The following is a 21,355-nucleotide window of genomic DNA, read 5'->3' on the forward strand; positions in this document are numbered from 1 at the left end:
AACCAATCACCTGTAGAATATATAAAGGGGCAGTGTCCCACACCGTATGTATAGATACAGTAAAGGACCACTACTCCCCAAATTAATGTCGCTATTTCTAGAAGTATTGTCGGGTGTAAGAGGTCCACCAAAAACCCGAACAAAACTGTAATAAAGCCCATAGTGTATTGATAAGGAAGAGCTCGCTTATTAGAAATCCTCAGAATAAAAAGAAAAAATGATGCCGTATCCCCAGTGAGTAACCGCTATTTATGGCAGGACATAGTCATAACGGAAAAGGAAATAAAGAGCTTTCAGGGCACAATTTTATCTTGAATGAATTTCAGTGCCTTATTCCACTTTCTATAACTGGGTTATATCCCAAAATGACTCAATCTAGAAAAGTATATTTCTATAAGAGGTGTACAGAAAAATAAAATGCTAAATAAATCCTGCATTTTAACTTTTATATCTCACAAAAGAAAATTAGTAATGTGCAACGGTATGATAGATTTCAAAACAGGGACTTATGCATAGACCAGGGTTGGAAGGACAAGCGGAGCAATAATATCTTGACTCACTTCGCTGTCGGCGTTTGCTGCAGACCCGACACCGTTTTTTGGGGTATTTTTGGTTAGATGTTGAAGGGATGGGGTGTAAAAAATGTTTTTTAACAAGTCGGCGTACATCCTCTGACTCATGGACTACTCTCTGGTCTGCAGATTGAAATAGGAGATCTTCAATCATTTTCTCCTGAAATTCAAAGAATGTCGCCCTGCCCGCTGATTTTTTTTGTACAGGACAAATGCATTGTGCATCGCAACCTGGATGAGGTATATTGCCACTTATACCATGTTCTGGTTTTCCTTTTAACCAGATAAGGTTGTAACATCTGGTCGCACAGATCTACCCCACCCATGAATTTGTTATAGCCGATGATACACACAGGCTTTTGTCTATCTGCAGAGGCCCCACGTTCTCTAACAGTTTCTGTTGCACTTGTATGGATAGTGCTGATTGTGTAGACGTCCTTGCGGTCACGAAATTTTAAAGCCAGCATCTTCTCAATTTGAAAAGTGCATGACTCCCCCTTTCGTAGTTTTTTTATCCACAAGTTGACGTGGGAAACCTTTGCGATACCTGCGTATTGTGCCACAGGCTCCGGTGTTGGCACAATGAAGGGCGCTAAACAATGGCACACTGGTATAAAAACTGTCCGTGTATACATGATACCCCTTGTGTAGGAAAGGGCCAATTAAATCCCACAAAATCTTACCAGTGGTACCAATATTTGGAGGGCACCCTGGTGGATTGAATTCACTGTCTTAACCCTCGTAGCTCTTAAATGCACATGTGTAGCCAGTAGTGCTTTCACATAACTTGTAGATCTTTACCCCGTATTTTGCACTTTTTGAGGGTATGAATTGGCGGAATGAGACGCCCTTTGAAATTCATTAGCGATCCATCCACTGCTAAATTTTGTTCAGGGGTATATGCTCCTAAAAAGGAGGAATTAAGAAAATTTAGCAAAGGCCTTCATTTATACAGCCGGTCACGGCTACTGTCGCTGGAAGGGGGTGCCTGTAGGTTGTCACTAAAGTGGATAAATCGCATAAGTATTTCGTACCTGCAGCGTGACATAGTGCCAGAAAAAATGGGGGTGGCATGTATAGGGCTTGATGCCCAATATGAACTAATAGAGGTTTTTTTTTATAATTCCCATGTTAAGGGTGAGGCCCAGATTTTTTTTAATTTCCATTGCATTTGTGGGATTCCACAACCTGGCATGAGGTGATGAAGGCTTATTTGCAATGTACTGCCTGGCATACAAATTTGTTTCCTGCACAAAATGTTCCAAAACTTGGTCCGTAATAAAAATATTAAAATAATTTAGTGGTGAAAAATTACTGATATTGGGACTTATGGCAGGAGTAGCAATAAAGTCATTTATGGTGGGAGAAAATAGACTTGTGGGTTCCCACACTAAATCGGTTTGGTGGGCTTGCGCAATTTCAGGGGCTGCACTTTGAAAGCAGCGGCGCATCATATGATGCTGCCACACGGAGCTGTCAAGTGCCTTTTGCGCAGTCAAAACGCCGTGTTTTTTGCGTGCGCAAAAGGCACACGCTCGTGTGAATCCAGCCTTAGTGTTTTTCTTTCTTGTAGGCATGAGTTGTTTCTATCTACTGTGGACCTCCGAAGTAACCAACAACCACCCAACTTTGCCATCCATGGGCTAGTCATTCAACAAGACAGGGCAGGAAGCCAACATAAGATGGTATGTGTAACTTTTTCATTATTTTCCCACTTTACATTGTACCCAACACAAGAGGCAGAAAATGGCAATCCTTCGCTGGTCTCAATAATTCCCTTCTCTCTGTTAAAACAAAAAAAATATTGAATCAAATCTTTTTAGTGTTAGTGGGGGAAGGGATTGTTGGCATTGGTGATTTTGTTTGTTTTCTTAATCTTTGGGGTTTATTAATAGTAGGACGACTTATGTTCTACTCAAAGTAGTTTACTTTTCACCTTTTCTGGTGAAGACCCACCCCATCCCAGATTTCCTTAATTTTTACATGGAGTAGTGCTTTATATGATTACGGCCTCCACCTAGTGCTAAAGTACATTGGCTTGTGTTATTTCGTGAGACCTCAAATGTACTCTGTAGATCCCATAGTACCAGGTTTTAAATGGCTGTCCAAAGCTGGTTCCCAGAACTGCCCCTTTCATTTTCACTTAAAGGTATTATGGTCCATAAGCCCCCCATTATGTATCAAGCCTTTCTGTGTTAATGGAGGGGTGGTGAAGGGCGTTGGTGGTAGACTGCTATTTAACTGGTAATTTCCCTTCAAAAGGTGGAGTTCATCTTCAAACAGTTTAAAATGAGCAGCGGTAGATTGTAATCCATTATGCAGGATAAATTAACACCATCAAGAATCCGGTCCAATCCTTCAGTGTAGGGGTTGGAAGGGAACTTCAGGTTGCAGGAAGGGGATAAAGATGTCATTTTACCAATATTAGTAGAGGTGTGTAAAATGTTTTGGTAGCTGACCTTTTACGATGAACAAATCTTTATACAAAGGTACAAGGAACGTCATGTATCTAATCTGCAGTTGCAAATCCGTAAATGAATTTAGCAAAACTTTCCTAGTTTTAATGCACTTCAATATACTGTCATTTGAGATAAATATAATCTGAGAAATGAGGTTTCTCTTCTAGGGTCTCGCTGACTGGGGAATACTCTGCATCTCTACATCTGCTATGCTGTGTAGTAATCATCCACTTGCAGTATCAAGAACACGTGCAACTTGGAGACCGGGCTGCACTGGATTTTTCACCCCTTCAGGATTGAGCCTGTTTTGGCCTTCAGGACGAAGCCGTTTTTTCAAATCTGACGTGTCACGTTATGTGGTAATAACTCCGGCATGGTTTTGCCTATCCAAGTGATTCTGAGATTGTTTTCTCGTGACATATTGTACTTTATGTTAGGGAAAAAATTTGGTAGATAAATTCAATATTTATTTGTAAAAAACACCAAGATTTAGAGAAAATTAGCAAAAATGTGCATTTTTCTAAATTTAAATGTATACTTGTAAAACAGATAGTAATACCACACAAAATACTTACTAGTTTACTTACTAGTATTTGCCATAGGTCTACTTTGTTTGCATCGTTTTTTGAACATTCTTTTATTTTTCTAGGACGTTACAAGGCTAAGAACTTTAGCAGCAATTTCTCATATTTTCAAGAAAATTTCAAAAGCCAATTTTTTCAGGGACCAGTTCAGTTCTGAAGTGGCTTTGAGGGCCTTATATATTAGAAAGTCCCCATAAATCACCCCATTTTGAAAACTGCACCCCTCAAAGTATTCAAAACAGCATTCAGAAAGTGTTTTAACCCTTTAGGTGTTTCACAGGAATTAAAGCAAAGTAGAGGTGAAATGTAAAAATTTCTTTTTTTTTTTTCAAAAATTCATTTGTAATAAATTTTTTCTGTACCACAGAAGGTTTTACCCAAGAAATGCAACTCAATATTTATTGCCAAGATTCTACAGTTTTTAGAAATATCCCACATGTGGACTGAAACACAGGCCTCAGAAGCAAAGGCGCACCTAGATGATTTTGGGGCCTCCTTTTTTTAGAATATATTTTAGGCACCATGTCAGGTTTGAAGAGTTCTTATGGTACCAAAACAGTAAAGACCCCCCAAAAGTGACCCCATTTTGGAAACTATACACCTCAAGGAATTTATCTATGGGTATAGTTAGGATTTTGAACCCACAGTTTTTTTGCTAAATTTATTTGAATTAGTATGTGAAGATGAAAATCTACTTTTTTGTGAAAAAACATAGAAATGTAATTTTTTTTGCAAGGAATAAAGTAGAAAAAACACCCTAACATAAGTAAAGCAATTTCTTCCGATTTATAGCAATAACCCATATGTGGTAATAAACTGCTGTTTGGACCCACAGCAGGCCTCAGAAGAGAAGGAGCACCTTTTGGATTTCTGATTTAGCTGGAATAGTTTTCAGTGCCGTGTCGTGTTTGCAATGCACTGGAGGGATGAGAAAAGTGGAAACCCCCCAAAAGTGACCCCATTTTGGAAACTACACCCCTCAAGGAATTTTTCTAGGGGTAAAGCATTTTGACCCCGACAGTTTTGCTGAATTCATTGGAATTAGTCTGTAAAGGTAAAAATCCACTTTTTTTTCTGTAAGAACGTAGACCTTTTTAATTTTTACAAGGAATAAAGGAGAAAAAGCACATTTGTAAAGCAATTTCTCCTGATTACGTAAATACCCCATATGTGGTAATAAACTGCTGTTTGGACCCACACCGGGGCTTAGAAGAGAAGGAGCGCTATTTGGCTTTTGGAGCTCAAGTTTAGCTGGAATAGTTTTTGGGTGTCATGTCGAATTTGCAAAGCCACTGAGACCAAAACAGAGAAACTAACTACACCACTTAAGGAATCTATCTAAGGGTATAGTGAGCATTTAGGCCCCACGTCTTTTGCAGAATTTATTAGAATTAGGCCGTGAAAATTTGTAAAGCAATTTCTCCCGAGTACGGCTATATCCCACGTGTGGTCATAAATGTTTTTTCATTAGAAAGTAATTAACCTTTTCCGAACTGATCCATGTTTTCCTTATTCGTTTTTCCTCCCTGCTTTCCAAGAGCCACAACTTTTTTTAGTTTTCCGTCAATAGAGTGGTGTGAGGGCTTATTTTTTGCTGGACGAGCTGTAGTTTTTATTGGTAAAATTTTTTTGTTCATAAGACTTTTTGAGCACTTATTACGTTTTTTGGTAGAGCGATGGTGACCAAAAAACTGATTTTGCCGTTTAAAATTCTTTCTTTTTCACGGCGTTCACCGTGCGAGTTAAGTAATGGTATATTGTAATAGCTTGGACTTTTACGGACGCAGCGATACCAATTTTGTGTATTTTTTTTACATTAATTTAGAGAAAAAATTTGAAAAGGGTTTCTTTTTGGACTTTATATATTTATTTAATTTTTTCGACTAACTATTTAATTTTGTTTTTACACATTTTATTAGTCCCCCTAGGAGACTTAAACCAGCAATCGTTAGATCACTGGTAGAATACACTGCAATACTAATGTATTGCAGTATATTGTCATTTTTACATGCTTCTGTAACAGTGAGTTCACTGTTTCTGTCCGTTAGTCCCGGGGATCAGCTGTAATACACAGCTGACAACCGCAGTGTATGGCGCGGGCTCAGTGCGTGGGATGATCCAAACATCACCCCCCACACCACGACATGCTATTAAGTCATGGTGCGTGAAGGGTTTAATGCGCAACGGATGGTGCAGAGTGAAAATGTCAATTTTCCACTGATGTGCCATTTTAGTGCACTATATGGTGTGCCCAGTTTGTGCCACAAATACCTCATAAAATTTTAACCGGGTTCTCCCAGGTATGGCGATGCCATATCGGTGGACGTAAACGGATGTTTGGGCACGCTGTAGGGCTCAGAAGGGAGGGATGCCCTTTGGCTTTTGGAGCGCAGATTTTGCTTGGTAGTAGCTCTGGCGTCTTGCTGATATTTCAGTTTATAATGTGGGGGCATATGTAGGCTGGGCAGAGTACATCAGGGGCATAATAAGAGGGTATAATAATGCGGTAAATAAATAATAATCCGCAGATATGTGGCTTTTGTGGCACTTATATATGGCGCCTGATCTTATTCGCTTTTGGAACACTGCACATTTTGCCTCGCCATATTTTGGGAGCCAGAACTTTTTTTTTATTTTTTCAGCACCGGAGCCGTGTGAGGGCTTATTCTTTGCGAGACAATCTGTAGATTTCATTGGTACCATTTTTGGGTACATGCTATTTTTTTTTTCACTTTTTATTCCATTTTTCGGCAAGCCAGGTGACCAAAAACCATCAATTCTGACAATGATTTTATTTATTTTTTACAGTGTTCACCCTGGGCTATAAATGACCATTATATTTTATTCTGCGGGTCGGTACGATTACAGCGATACCATATGGATATCGTTATTTATATTTTGCAGCCTTTGCGCAATAAAATAACTTATTTAGAAAATAATTAAAAAAAAATCGTCATCGTATTCTGAGAGCCATAAGTTTTTTTTTATTTTCCAGTTAAAAAGGCTGTGTAAGGGCTTGTTTTTTGCGGGACGGGTTGTAGTTTGTATCGGTACTATTTTTGCGTACATGTGACTTTTGATCACATTTTATTGTATATTTTGCGAGGGGTGGTGACCAAAAAAGTGATTCTGGCATTGTTTTTCGTTTATTTGCGGTGTTCACCGTGCGGGAAAAATTATTTTATAGTTTTATAGTTGGGGTCGTTACGAACGCGGTGATACTAAATATGTGTACTTTTTTTTAAGTGTTTGTTTTTCTTCCTATAATAAAAGACTTATTATAGGAAAAAAAGCAGTTCTTGTTTATATCACTCAACTTCTATTTTTACACTTTTTAAAAAAAAAAAAAAATATTTGTATTCTTTTTTTTTTTTTTTTTTTTTTTCTACTTTTTTCACTTGTCCCACTAGGGGACACTTAGACTTGCAGCTCTGATCGCTGCTGGAATACATTACACTACACACGAAGTGTAATGCATTCCAACTGTCATTGTGACGTAACAGTCACTGACAGGAAGCCTAGGAGGACTAGCAGAGGCTGGTCTTCACAGGTTTCATTACATGGCAGCCCGGAAGCTATTGTCTGGCGTCCCGTTGCCATGGGTACCATCGCCAGCCCCTGTGATTTCTGACTAATAGACATCCCATCACACCTGTCTTCTATGTTCTCCCTAAAATCCACAAAAGACTTGATAAACCCCCAGGCCGGCCAATAGTTGCATCCACTGATTCTATCTTTTCACCTATCTCCAAATTTTTAGAAAAAATACTTACACCTCTGGTCAGGAAAACGAAATCTTATCTGCTAGACACTACAGATTTTCTTACACGTATCAGAAGACTAGATAAAGTATCCACGGAGACCGTTCTGGTAACATTAGATGTCTGCAGCCTATATACACGAAGGGCACAAGAGCAGTACACGAAATACTAACTAACACGAATACACATCCGGACGTCACAAACCTCTGTGACGACCTGCTCAATCTTTTACTGACAACTTCTTCCTCTTCGAGGACCAATTTTACATAGTTACAAGGCACGGCAATGGGCTCTAATGTTGCCCCCCCATACGCCAATTGCTACATGGCCCATCTGGAAGAACATTACATTTATCCTAATAATCTCTTCAGACAACACGCCATAGTGTGGAAAAGGTATATAGATGACATCTTTTGCATCTAGGAAGGCACAACCACTAGCCTTCTCAATTTCATGACATATCTGAACAGCGTCTGGCCAGAGTTACAATTTACTCTGAGCCATGACATGTACAGAATCAATTTCCTCGACACAACCATCATAAAGGATGCACATGGCAAGCTCAGCAGTGATCTTTACACCAAGGAGACAGACAAAAATGGCCTCTTGCACTACTCCAGCTGCCATCCTTTGGCAACCAGAAATTCTCTACTGAGATCTCAGTACACACGGGTAAACCAGATTGTAGACAACCCATCACTGTTGAGAGAGAGAACTGAGAACATGACTAAAATTTTTTTAGATAGAGGCTATCCCAGTAGAGTCCTAGTCGGCCCAAAGACCGAGTGTTCCCCACACCGTGGCCAAACCTAAACGCATCCCTTTCGTACATGTCTATCATCCATGTACATATAAGATCCATCATGTCATCAGGAAGTATTGGCCCCTACTACAAGAAGCCTATCCACAAATTACTGAATTGAAATACCCCTTCTTACCCGGTTTGAAAAAAACTAAACATCTAAAAGACAAAATTGTTAGAGCAGATATTGGATCATCCTGTAAAATATCTAGACAGACATTCCTGAGCACACCAAAGAGGGGTACAGAAGCTGTCTCCAATGTTGCCATATTATTAAAGGGGATAAAATTCACCATCCATCATCCGGTCAGAGCATTCCTATTAAAGAATACTTTGACTGTAACACCAACTACGTGGTCTACATGATCAAATGTCCCTGTGGATTAGCCTACGTAGGTGAGACCACGCAACGGATGAAAGACAGAATTAGCCAACACTAGTCCAATATTAGATGCGGCATATTACTTCCCATCCCTGCACACTTTGCCCATCATAAACACATTTCCCAACTCATGTTCCAAGTCACTGAACACGTTCCAGCACATAGAAGAGAGGGCGACAGGATCAATCTACTGAAACGCAGAGAGGCATACTGGATACACAAACTACAGACACTCGAACCAAGGGGTCTGAATAGGGAGTACGAGATCAGCAGCTTCCTATAAACAGTGTTAGAAAACCTGACGTTCCACCCCCTATTAGCTAGTTAAGCAAGATGTTATATCTCAACTGTAACTCGACTTGTCCATCTCAACGTGTCACCCTTTCTGATTCTATGTATATATCTTATTGTCCATGTATAAATGTATTATACAGTTATTCTATAATTGACATTAACACAACGTGCATCTGTTTTATCCCAGCCTCGATGATTCCCTCTGAGCCTGCTTGTACTAGAAGGTATCCTCATTCCAACTACCTACGCATCATCTCTATTGACACGGTATCCTTTTACAATAGGGCGTACTAGAGCCAACCAGTTCATCATCTACCCAATACCGAAAATTGCACTCTGTCTAAAACTGTACTACCAGACAGATACACAAGATGGCGCCAGAGTACAATTTAACATTACTCCGCCGAATACCTCGTAAATTAGTCAGTTATGGCTAAGAACACCCCCACCTAATAGTGCCTTTACTATCTAGTCCATGACATGGCTTTTGAGATCTCCAGGGTGCCCAACTAGGATGCAGCGATCTCTCCCCCCATTTCAGACCTCCATCCACACTGGGCATGCGCATGGTAGAACGCACGGCCATCTTGTCCGATGCGTTCCACCCAACTAGACACGCTCCCCGCTCACAGCACTCATAACCAGGAAGTGACCAGGGAGTATCAGCGCCCATGAAGAGCGGTAAGCCGCCAAGCACGATTCTTAGCAGCGCTACTACACATTCTATATCGTTCCAGTCCCCAGTACGGCTCAGGTAAGGAACTTCTCATCAGAGTGTATGGAGGTGCCTACCCTCCACTGTATAAAAACTCCCCCTTTCTTGGGACGTATATAACTTTGCTTATATAACTTTGCCTGTACAGCTAGTCCTTGTCTGCTTGTGATGCCTAAACTGCATGCCTTGAACCTGTTTCTATGATGGTTTCTAGTCCACGTTGTGTATGATTTATAAGATTTATAAAATGTACCTCCGTAATGGTCTTTGAAAGGGGTCACCTCCTGGTGAGACGTTCAATGACGGTACCCATGATTACGATCATGGGCTCCATAAAGACGTGCACCCATTACTTTTACTATTGCCAATCCACTACAATGAGCTCTTGTCTACCACCCTGCTATAGCCTCATTTATGCCTTAACTAGTGACTTAGATCATCATCGACGTACGGTATCCTACCTACCCTATATACTCATGAAATTATACGTACCTGAATATATACGACTACCTAGAACATCAGCTATCTCCCTGCAGTCATCTGGCGCTCCCCCTGGTGTGGTGTATGTACCTGGGATATATGCAACTGTTTCCTCCCATTGTTTTAAATCTTCATGTCAATTTCATTCATAGCCTTGTTGTAAGGAATAACTGTTAAGATTGACCCAGTTATATATTCTATACTACATCTAATAGATATATATATATATATATATATATATGACATATTATGTGATGTTATGATGTGAATTATGTGACATCTCTCCAAACTCATGTCATGCTTTAATTATATGTACATATTTTTTCAGTGCCCGACGAATGTCCTACGACCGAAACGTCGACGTCGCACATACAGCCTCTGGCATCTATTCTGAGAATCTAAATAAATATAATTTTCGAAACCCAAGCAAGGTGTGCCGACTACAATTCTTAACCTACATCCGGGTTGGGACCCTACCTCGAGCACCCTAGGATACCGGTGCTATCTGAACACAACCATAGATGTGGTATGCTTAGATACAAGGCCCAGCAGACAGGATCACACACCATTTAGCCATTTTTAGTATGTGTTCGTTAATCGGCTATAACTTTAATCTGTCAGGCTAGCGATGCGGTTTTTATGATATTTTTTTTCGTAGACAATGCAGGTTTTTTTTTGTATAATTTTTTGCTGTTTTATAATTTCTAGGCTTAACTGGCGAGCACTACGCACATTAGGACGAGCATACTCGTCCTGTGTGACAGCCGTCTGTGCGCGCGATCGAGAGCGGGGCAATGGCTGTAATACAGACACGGCCCCGCTCTGACAGCGGAGAGGAGAGAAACATCTTCTCTCTGCCGTTAACCCTTTGAATGCCGCGATGAAAGCTGATCGCGGCATTCAAAGAGGGGGGACTGCACATTGATCGCGTCACAGAAAATAACTGACGCGATCAAAGCCCACAACTCGTATGGGCAGACAGCCCAGGGTCCATTGAAGGACCCCAGGGCTGTATGAACATATTTCCTGTTAGGACATACTGAGATATGCCCTAACAACTGCCTGTGTACTATATAAAAGAGTATCCGGCACACCAATATAGCTATCAGCACCACTAGCGCTCGTCAATTCAGTTGCCCAGCACGGCTCAGTGCCTGATGAAGGTCACCTAGACCGAAACGTCGCACTCTGCCACTGGCATTAGAAACAAAAACAAAATAAAAAAATACCTTTTTTTCTATATTGGTGTGCCGGATACTCTTTTTTTATATTTATGTTTGGGTTGGGCCCCTATCCGTGCAAAACCTCACCCTTCCACGTATCTGGTGCTATCTGAACCTTTACACAAACTGCCTGTGTACAATCAGTACACAGGCTAATGTACTAGCATATAGATCTATGCCAGTACATTAGTTACAAAATAAAAATCAAAATAAAAAATCCCTTTATGGGATTAAAAAAAGTTAAATGAATCTAAAAAAAAATGAATGAACAATAAATAAATAAAAAGTGAAAAAAATACACAAACACACATTTTTTATAATAAATAAACTTTTTAAACTATAAGTCCCGAAACATGAAATAATATAGACATATTTGGTATCGCCACGACCGTAACAACCTGTACAACAAATGTATAACATTATTTATGAGCGGTGTATGGTGTAAAAAAATAAAAATGAGAACTGCAGCGGAACTGCTTTTTTTTCTGCATTTTCAGCAAAATAAAAATGTATAGAAATTAAACGATAATGTATTTGTACCAAAAAATGGTACCTACATAAAGTACAACTCGTCCCGCAAAAAACAAAGTCTCATACAACTACGTCGTACAAAAAATAAAAGTTATGAGCGTCGGGATGCAAAGAGGGGAAATGTAAAAAAAATTGCTCTGTCCTCAAGGCCAAAATTGGCCGTGTCCTTAAGGGGTTAAAGAGGCTCTGTCAGAACATAAGTGGCCTATCTTGTACATGATGTGATCGGCACTGTAATGTAGATTACAGCAGTGTTATTTATTTAGAAAATCTCATTTTTGACTGAGTTATGACCTATTTTAGCTTTATGCTAATGAGTTTCTCAATGGACAACTGGGCGTGTTTTACTATATGACCAAGTGGGCGTTGTGGAGAGTGTATGATGCTGACCAATCAGCGTCATACACTTCTCTCCATTCATTTACACTGCACATAGTGATCCTGCGTTGTTCACTATCGCTATCTACAGTGTAAATGAATGGGGAGAAGTGTATGACGCTGATTGGTCAGTGTCGTACACTCAGTACAACGCCCACTTGGTCATATAGTAAAACACGCCCAGTTGTCCATTGAGAAAGTCATTAGCATAACTCTAATGTAGGTCGTAACTCGGTAAAAAATGATCGTTTTTCTAAATAAAAAACTGCTGTAATCTACATTACAGCGCCGATCATATTATGTACAAGATAAAGAACTTATAATGTGGTGACAGAGCCTCTGAAAATAATAGCAAAAAAAATGTTTTATGTTTCGTCGATTTTTTTTTTTTTTTTTTTTTTTGGGTAATTTTTGTTTTACACTAAAATAGACCTTTTATTTGTGATTGTCATGGTCTACCATAAATGTTGATATATTACATGTCTATTTTAGGGTAATTGAGTCTGGGCTAGCCTTACGACAATGATTGGCGGAGGGAACATTTATTTTGAGCAGGGTATTTTATGTGTAATTATTATTACGTTCTTTTGCACTTTATTTTACTTTTATTTTATTTATTTTTAAATTATGGTCAAAAAAGGCCTTTGGGAGACTTTATTTTGTTTTTTTCATCTTTTACACTATCCACTGTTAGGGTATATTCACACGCTTAACAAAATATGGCTGAAAATACGGAGCTATTTTCAAGGGAACTAGCGTTTTTGTGTCGTTTTTTACGGCTGTTCTTGGAGCTGTTTTTCTATTGAGTCAATGAAAATGGCTGTAGAAATGGCTCAAATAGTGACATGCACTTTTTACTAGGCGTCTTTTTACGCGTGGTCTTTCGAAAATGAGGCGTAAAAAAACAACCCGTCAGAACAGAGCGCCGTATTTCCAATTGAAATCAATGGGCAGATATTTGGAGGCGTTCAGTCCCCGCATTTTTAGCTGTTTTTCGGGGCGTTTACGGCCCAAAAAACATCTGAAAATAGGTCGTGTGAAGATACCCCAACAGCCCTATTTACAAGGGAAATCAGCCCTCTTATAGTGACGACTGTCACTAATAGGGCTGTGCTGGGTCTAACGGCACCCGGTGATCATTTGATCGCTGCCTCTATTCATATACACAGCGCTCATTGAGCGCTGCGTACAAGTGATCAGAGAAGATAGAAGCAGCAATAGCCGGGGACCCGACATTCAGCTGCCTGATCGCTCGGCCAGAAATCTAAAACCCGCGCCCCCCTCTAACAGCTCATCGCGCCCCCCGCAACGCAATCGGGGGGGGGGGTGTGATGGTTGCTATGGCTGCCTGGGGGCTTAACGAAGGCCGCCAGGTCCGCCATCTTTGTGCACCTATTAAGCCTCTGGCAGGGCTTAATAGATGTCTCTCCGAATCACGATATACTGCAATACATTAGTATTGCAGTATATCGTGCAAGCGATCGAACGATCGCTGGTTGAAGTCCCCTAGGGGGACTAATAAAAAAGTAAAAATTAGTTAAATAAAGTTTTTGTTTTTTCTTTGTGTAAAAAGTATTAAGTTGCAACCCCCCCCCCCCTTTTCTCCCTAGAGCATAGTAAAATAAATAAACATAATTGGTATCGCCACGTCCGTAAAAGTGTGAACTGTTACAATATATCATTATTTAACCCGCACGGTGAACGCCGTAAAAAAAAAAAAAAATTGTAAACGCCAGAATCTCTATTTTTTTGGTGACCTAATCTCCCGCAAAAAATGAAATAAAAAGTGATCAAACCGTCGCATGCACAACAAAATGGTATTATTAAAAACTACAGCTTATCCCGCAAAAAATAATCCCTCATACCACTTAATCGACGGAAAAATAAAGTAATGACTCTCGGAATTTGGCGACACAAAATACATTTTCTCTTTTACACTTAGGTGTTTACTTTGTAACAGTAGTAAAATATAGAAAAAACTATATGTATTTGGTATCGCCGTAATCTTGACCTACAGAATAAAGTTTAACGTGTTGTGTTTATTGCACAGTGAATTCTGTAAAAACGGTGCGCAAAAAAACATGGAGGAATCGCTGTTTTTTTTTATTTTCTACCCCACAGATAATTTTTTTCCCGTTTCCTAGTACATTATATCGCAAAATAAATGGGGCTACGAAAAACGACAACTCGTCCCGCGAAAATCAAGCCCTCATAGTACTATATAGACGGAAAAATAAAGACGTTATGGCTTTTGGAAAGTGGGGAGGAAAAAACGAAAATGAAAATCTGAAAGGGCTGGGGTTAAAGGGAATGTGTCGCTAGAAATTTTTTTTTTGGGGTTTTAGTTAAACAGTATATAAAAGATTACACATTGTTATAAATTTTTTAATTTTTCCACAAGTCAGTAAATATTATACATTAGATTCTAATTTATAACATTTCCATGTGCTGGTCACTAGAGGGAGCAATTCCCAAAATTGCAGCATTGCAATGTGGTAAAGCAAGCTCATTGCTTTATGCTGCAAATTTGGTGTAGACACACTTTCTCTAGTGTGCTCACACAATCCCCCCTCCTTGATCCTGGCTAGTGCCAGGAGAAAGGAGGGGGTTGTATGTTTAAACCTCCTACACTGTGTGCCACTATTTTTGAGCGAATGCACATTGTAGGAGGGTTAGATACAGTGGTAATCACACAGTATAACACGAACATACACAAACATAACTTATCTGTTCCTGCTGCCTCCGCTCCTAGTCCTTGCTTCTGAACAGATGGACGGAAGCTGCGACCACAAGTAGTCATCTTACTGTCCGGCCGCGGCTTCCGGTCCACATGAAAATGGTGACAGATGTCGCTTGGCCGAAGACCTTCCTTTTGGACTGTGTGGGAGCGGCGCATGCGCCATTCCCACACAGACGGCGTACGCTATAGTGAATGGAAATGCTCCCATTCGCATTCACTATGGGGATGTATGTGCTGTATTCCATCTGTGTCGTTAATCGACACATACAGAGATGAAAATAAAATGGCAGCCCCCATAGAGAAGTAAAAGAGAAAAAAGTAAAACGCACATAAATAAAATTTATTTTCATGGCATACTAAAAGCAAAAACATATAAAAAAAAATTTCTGACACCTTCCCTTTAAGCTTGGACTAACAGGGTAAGACAATGAAGACTGGAAAGGAAAAGCAGGGGCGTAGCTAGGGGGGGGGGCAGGCGAGGCATGTGCCCCGGGCGCAACTTAGAGGGGCGCCAGCACCGCACAGTCCATGATGCAGCAGTCTGCCTGGAGAGAGGGAGCAGACACACCGTAGCAGAGCACTGCAGAGGACAGGAAAACACAGGACAGTAGTGAGTACACAGTGTAAACAATTTAGTGCCTGGGAACACTAGCGTTTCTAAAATCATAAAATAAATGACATTATTTTATGATTTTAGAAACTTGTGTCTCCAGGCACATTATTTTTGTGGCTGCCGTAGTAGTGGTAATAAAAAAACACATTTCTCCATTAAACATGTCTCACGCTCTCTCGCTCTGTCTCGCTCTGTCTCACGCTCTCTCGCTCTGTCTCACGCTCTCACGCTCTCTCGCTCTGTCTCTCTCTCGCTCTGTCTCTCTCTCGCTCTGTCTCTCTCTCGCTCTGTCTCTCTCTCGCTCTGTCTCTCTCTCGCTCTGTCTCTCTCTCGCTCTGTCTCTCTCTCGCTCTGTCTCGCTCTCGCTCTGTCTCGCTCTCGCTCTGTCTCGCTCTCGCTCTGTCTCGCTCTCGCTCTGTCTCGCTCTCGCTCTGTCTCGCTCTCGCTCTGTCTCGCTCTCGCTCTGTCTCGCTCTCGCTCTGTCTCGCTCTCGCTCTGTCTCGCTCTCGCTCTGTCTCGCTCTCGCTCTGTCTCGCTCTCGCTCTGTCTCGCTCTCGCTCTGTCTCGCTCTGTCTCGCTCTCGCTCTGTCTCGCTCTCGCTCTGTCTCGCTCTCGCTCTGTCTCGCTCTCGCTCTGTCTCGCTCTCGCTCTGTCTCGCTCTCGCTCTGTCTCGCTCTCGCTCTGTCTCGCTCTCGCTCTGTCTCGCTCTCGCTCTGTCTCGCTCTCGCTCTGTCTCGCTCTCGCTCTGTCTCGCTCTCGCTCTGTCTCGCTCTCGCTCTGTCTCGCTCTCGCTCTGTCTCGCTCTCGCTCTGTCTCGCTCTCGCTCTGTCTCGCTCTCGCTCTGTCTCGCTCTCGCTCTGTCTCGCTCTCGCTCTGTCTCGCTCTCGCTCTGTCTCGCTCTCGCTCTGTCTCGCTCTCGCTCTCGCTCGCTCTCGCTCTCGCTCGCTCTCGCTCTCGCTCTGTCTCGCTCTCGCTCTGTCTCGCTCTCGCTCTGTCTCGCTCTCGCTCTGTCTCGCTCTCGCTCTGTCTCGCTCTCGCTCTGTCTCGCTCTCGCTCTGTCTCGCCTATACCTCCCAGCTGTCCCGGGCGGCCGGGGGTATGTCCCGCTGATTTACAGGGAAAGTCATTCTGCCCTGCCAATCGGCGCCTTTCATAGACGCAAGCATCGCGATCACGTCATCGTGCTGCTTGCTACGTTCAACCCCAGAAGACCAGCGCAGAAGAGAGCAGGTCTCCATTGCCGCCGGACGGTGCTGGAACAAGATTAAAGTGAGTTTGTTTAGTTTGTCTTTTTATCCTACTAAAAAAGTGTGGCATTATCTACGAGGGGGGGGGGGGCTCTACAGGGGGGTTATATACTGGGGTGGGCTATATGTGCAGCACTATATACAGGGGTGGGCTACATGTGAAGCACTATATCCAGCGGTGGGCTATATCTACAGGGGGGCTATATACAGGGGTGGGCGACTAGGGGGAGCTATATGTGGGACACTATATACAGGGGTGGGTAATATGGGGGGCACTATCTACAGGGGGCGCTGTGGCAGGCACGATCTACAATGGGTATGGTGTGTGTGGGAAACAGTGTATGGTGTTATAATTAGAGGTGCAGCGTATGGCGCTATTATATTTAGGGGCATAGTGTGAGGTATAATGAGAACTTTATTTTTGTTTATAGTTGTAGAAATGTTTGAAAAGTGAGAAGCTGAAGACATCTGAGCGGCAAACTGCAGAAATGGGCTGTGGCCGGGAGCAGTCTGAGAGGTCTGGACCGGATGTAGAAAAATAACTAGAATCTGAGACGTCACCGGTGAGTCAAAGAGGCTCTGTCACCATATTATAAGTCCCCTATCTCCTACATAAGTAGATGGGCGCCGTAATGTAGGTGAGCAGTGTTTTTTTAATTTGAAAAACAATCTTTTTTTTTTTTTACCACGTTATGAGCTATTTTAGCTTTATTCTAATTAATTTCTTAATGCCCAACTGGGCGTGTTTTTACTTTAGACCAAGTGGGCGTTGTAAAGAGAAGTGTATGACCGTGACCAATCCGCGTCACAAAACTACTCTCCATTCATTTACTCAGCGCACAGTGACACTGCGTTCCTGAAGTGTCTTGACAGTGGATAGACATTCCTTCCAGCCAGGACAGGATGTGTATTCACAATCCTGACACTTCGGTAACGTTTGTGTGGGATTTATAGCAGAGCAAGCGTAATCTCGCGAGATCAGGCTGTAAATAACAGGTTACAGCGAGATTATGCTTGCTCTGCTGTAAATCCCACACAAACGTTACCGAAGTGTCAGGATTGTGAATAGACAACACGTCCTGGCTGGAAGGAATGTCTATTCACTGTCAAGACACTTCAGTAACGTTAATGTGTTAGTATAAGACAGCACATACTGATCTAGCAGGATCTCTGCGCTGAGGAAATGAATGGAGGGAAGTGTATGACGCTGATTGGTCAGCGTCATACACTCCGCTGTACAACGCCCACTTGGTCTAAAGTAAAAACACGCCCAGTTGGGCATTAAGAAACTAATTAGCATAAAGCTAAAATCGCTAATAACGTGGTAAAAATAGATCGTTTTTCTAAAGAAACACTGCTGTCGCCTACATTACTGCGCCCATTTCCTTATGTAGGAGATAGGGCACTTATAATGTCGTGACAGAGCCTCCTTAATGTAATGGTTTGTTCTGCCTCTAACCAGTACTGTAGTCACTGTATAATCTGCAGTGAGAGGATGGGTGGTATGATTATGATATAATTTTTTTGACTTTTGTTTTTTAAACAGCAACTTCCAGCATATCCTTACTATTGTTCGGGTCATGCTGGGAGCTGGAAACCATTTAGTGCAAACCTATACGGCAGGGGTTGCACTAAATTGAGCTGTATTTGTGCTGGTGTTGTATATATGTAATGAGCTGGGTTCTGGTGCTGTATATACGTACTGAGCTTGATTCTGGAGCTGTATTTATGTACTGAGCTTTGTTCTGGTACTGTATATATGTAATAAGCTGTGTTCTGGGTGTGTGTTTGTGTATATATAAAAAAAATGGGGGGGGGGGGGTTGGTCAAGTGTCTTCTGCCACGTCAAGTGTCTTCTGCTTCATCGGATACTGCCCGCCACGTCTGGCGCCACCTGCCGCACCATTCTCCATCTGTGCTGGAGCCACAGCCACCGCCCGGACTGTTTCAGGTACCCAAGCATTACTGTCTGCCATTGACTTCCGTATAGACTGTGACCTGGTCAGCTGCCTCCCCGCTACGGCGGAGCGGCCTAGTGGGTCCACATACCCTGTGTCCGTGACACACGTCATTGATTGGTAGGGAAAACAAACACGGCGAGGGGGAAGGAGATGTCGGGAAAGAGGTTGGTGGGGGGCGCCAAACTGAATTTTTGCCCCGGGTGCTGGAGAACCTAGCTACGCCTCTGGGAAAAGGATGGAGCATGAGCTGTGCATATTGAGCAGACAGATTTCCGTTCTCTTTTTTTTTACTGGGTAGAATAATATAACAGATCAATCTATCCTGTCTACTAAAACTCAACAGAAACCTGAAAGAATGGAGGCTAAATAATCCCAACTGATTGATCTCAGAAGTATTTTGCTCATGGAAAGTGCAATCAGGTAACCTAAATATTTCTCTGCTTTTTTTTTTTTTTTTATATATAAGAAATATAAAACACAACAATCCGTTTTCACTTAGCCCGAACAGCAGCACAATAATGGGGTATTTCTGCCCCTGTGTACTAGTAAGACAGATGGAATTTTTAATTTAATCTATCTTCTAAGCACTTCTATCTTCTAAACTCTTATTAACTAAAACCCCCTCCCTACAAAAGGTTGTCTAGCCCCTCCTACCATGTGTTTATCGTAGAAGTAGTAGCCTTAATTATGGCGTGAAGCTTGTGCTGCTGTTAGGACTAAGATCTCATGCACACGACTGTAATTTTCATCCGTTGTTACGGAATGCGAAACCCGTGCGAAATTGCAGACCCATCAATTTCTATTGGCCATGGACACCTTTTTGTATATTGACGGATGTCTGTGCTAAAGAAATGATCTGCAATTCATAGGACATGTCCAATTCTTGTCCGGAAATGCAGTATGGACTTGGTCATAGAAGTCTATGCGCGCTTCTGCAATTGCGGATGGCTACGGATACAGACAGCAAAATACCTTATGTTCGTCTGCACCGCCTGACGGCCGCAGCCATGGGTCGGCGAGCACTGGCCCCAGTCTCCTCCTCATGAGACGCCAACGCTCACTTCCACTCACCTCGGCCGGGTCCCGTAGGACTTTAATGTGTAATCAGCACATGAGTGCCCTGGACTATAAGAAGGGCCCAGTCCCTTTCTTCCAGGCCTGAGCATTGTTTGTCGTATCCTTGTTCGTCTCCTAGTGTTTTCCAGTTCCTGTATCCCGTGCTTTCCTGGTCAAGTGCCGTGCCGTGCCGTACTGAGCTGAAGTCGTGCTGTACTGTATACACGCCTGTCCTGCTACACCACGCCTTCGTCTGCCTGCTGCCTAGTCCCAGCCGTGCCTGCCTTGCTACTGTCAGAGTTGCCACAGGTACCCTATACTAACTATAGACTGTGACCTGCCCCCTGTTGGCCAGCTGCCATACCGCCAAGGCGGTATGGCCCAGTGTATCCACGAACCCTACGTGACAGTACGCACAGGCCATGGACCCCGCTGGTAGATCCAAGATTACGTCACAAGTGATGCAGACGGATATGCTGGACCACCGGTCTCGACAGGACCAACTCCTCCAGGCCTTGAACATTTTCGCACGTCGGCAGGAGGCACAAGCTGCCGTTCCTCCTACTACACCTCCTGGCAGTACTCCTCCTCAGACTACACCCCCTGGCAGTGTTGATCGTCATTTTTCTTTGCCACTTCCTGACCGCTATGATGGAGACGCAGGCACCTGTCGTGGATTTTTTAATCCGTGTCGGATCCACTACAGCCTGTATTCAAGGGCATTTTCATCTGATGGCGCAAGGGTCTCTTTCATCATCTCTCTTCTTACTGGCAAGGCCCTTGCATGGGCGAATCCTATCTGGGAGAGACAAGGACCAGAGACCCGTGACTTCCAGGTGTTCCTCTGGTCATTTCGCACAGTGTTTGAGGAGCCTGGACGAGTCTCTTCTGAAGCAGCTTACTTGCTGAACCTGCGCCAAGGAGACATCTCCGCGGGCGAGTACGCCATCCACTTGGCGGGAGAACTGTTGTGGAACAATGAGGCCCCGGTGTCTAAATTCTGGCATGGACTGTCCCCTAAAATTAAGGACGAACTTGCCACTCGAGACCTGCCGTCTACCCTGGATGACCTAATCGTTCTGGACGCCTGGATTGAAGGCTCCGAGAACGGCTCAAAGAGGTTAGTCGGGAGAGAGGTCTTCCTAGACCGTTCCCTACTTTGCAGCAACCCCTGCTGTCCTCAGATTCCAATCCTCCTAAGGAGTCTCTGAGGATGGACCAATGTAAGCTATCTACCCAGGAGAGACCGCAGACGCACTTCGGGACTCTGTCTTTATTGCGGCCTCGGAGGTCATCTTGTGCGTTTGTGTCCCCAAATGCCCCAAAGCCTAGGGTTGGTAGGATAAACAACCTTGGGCAAAGAAGGACTCCCGTCTAAATTGTCCATACCCGTGTCATAGTGTCCGGTGAGAAAACGCATCAGGTCTCTGTGTATCTGGACTCGGGATCCGCTGCTAATTTCATTTGTAGAGACCTGGTGGACCTTCAATTACCCACTACACCTTTGGAGAGACTGTTGATGGTTGCATCGGTAAATGGACTACCTCTGCCAGACCC

General features: G+C 42.7%; 1 long non-coding RNA gene across 6 annotated transcripts in view; it reads left to right on the forward strand.

Moving 5' to 3' along the window:
• The window catches only part of LOC142761211 (uncharacterized), a 33,308-nt gene extending 22,840 nt beyond the window's left edge, over window positions 1-10,468 (forward strand). For 4 of the 6 annotated variants that reach the window (XR_012883559.1, XR_012883558.1, XR_012883560.1 and 1 more), the window contains 5 exons: window positions 2,146-2,257; window positions 3,199-3,390; window positions 4,451-4,669; window positions 9,042-9,121; window positions 10,005-10,468. This is a non-coding gene — a long non-coding RNA (uncharacterized LOC142761211). The remainder of the gene's footprint in view (window positions 1-2,145; window positions 2,258-3,198; window positions 3,391-4,450; window positions 4,670-9,041; window positions 9,122-10,004) is intronic. The other 2 variants (XR_012883561.1, XR_012883562.1) reach the window with 2 other exon arrangements.
• Window positions 10,469-21,355: the final 10,887 nt, after the last annotated feature.

Source organism: Rhinoderma darwinii, chromosome 4 (assembly GCF_050947455.1).
Source record: "Rhinoderma darwinii isolate aRhiDar2 chromosome 4, aRhiDar2.hap1, whole genome shotgun sequence".
NCBI lineage: Eukaryota > Metazoa > Chordata > Amphibia > Anura > Rhinodermatidae > Rhinoderma > Rhinoderma darwinii.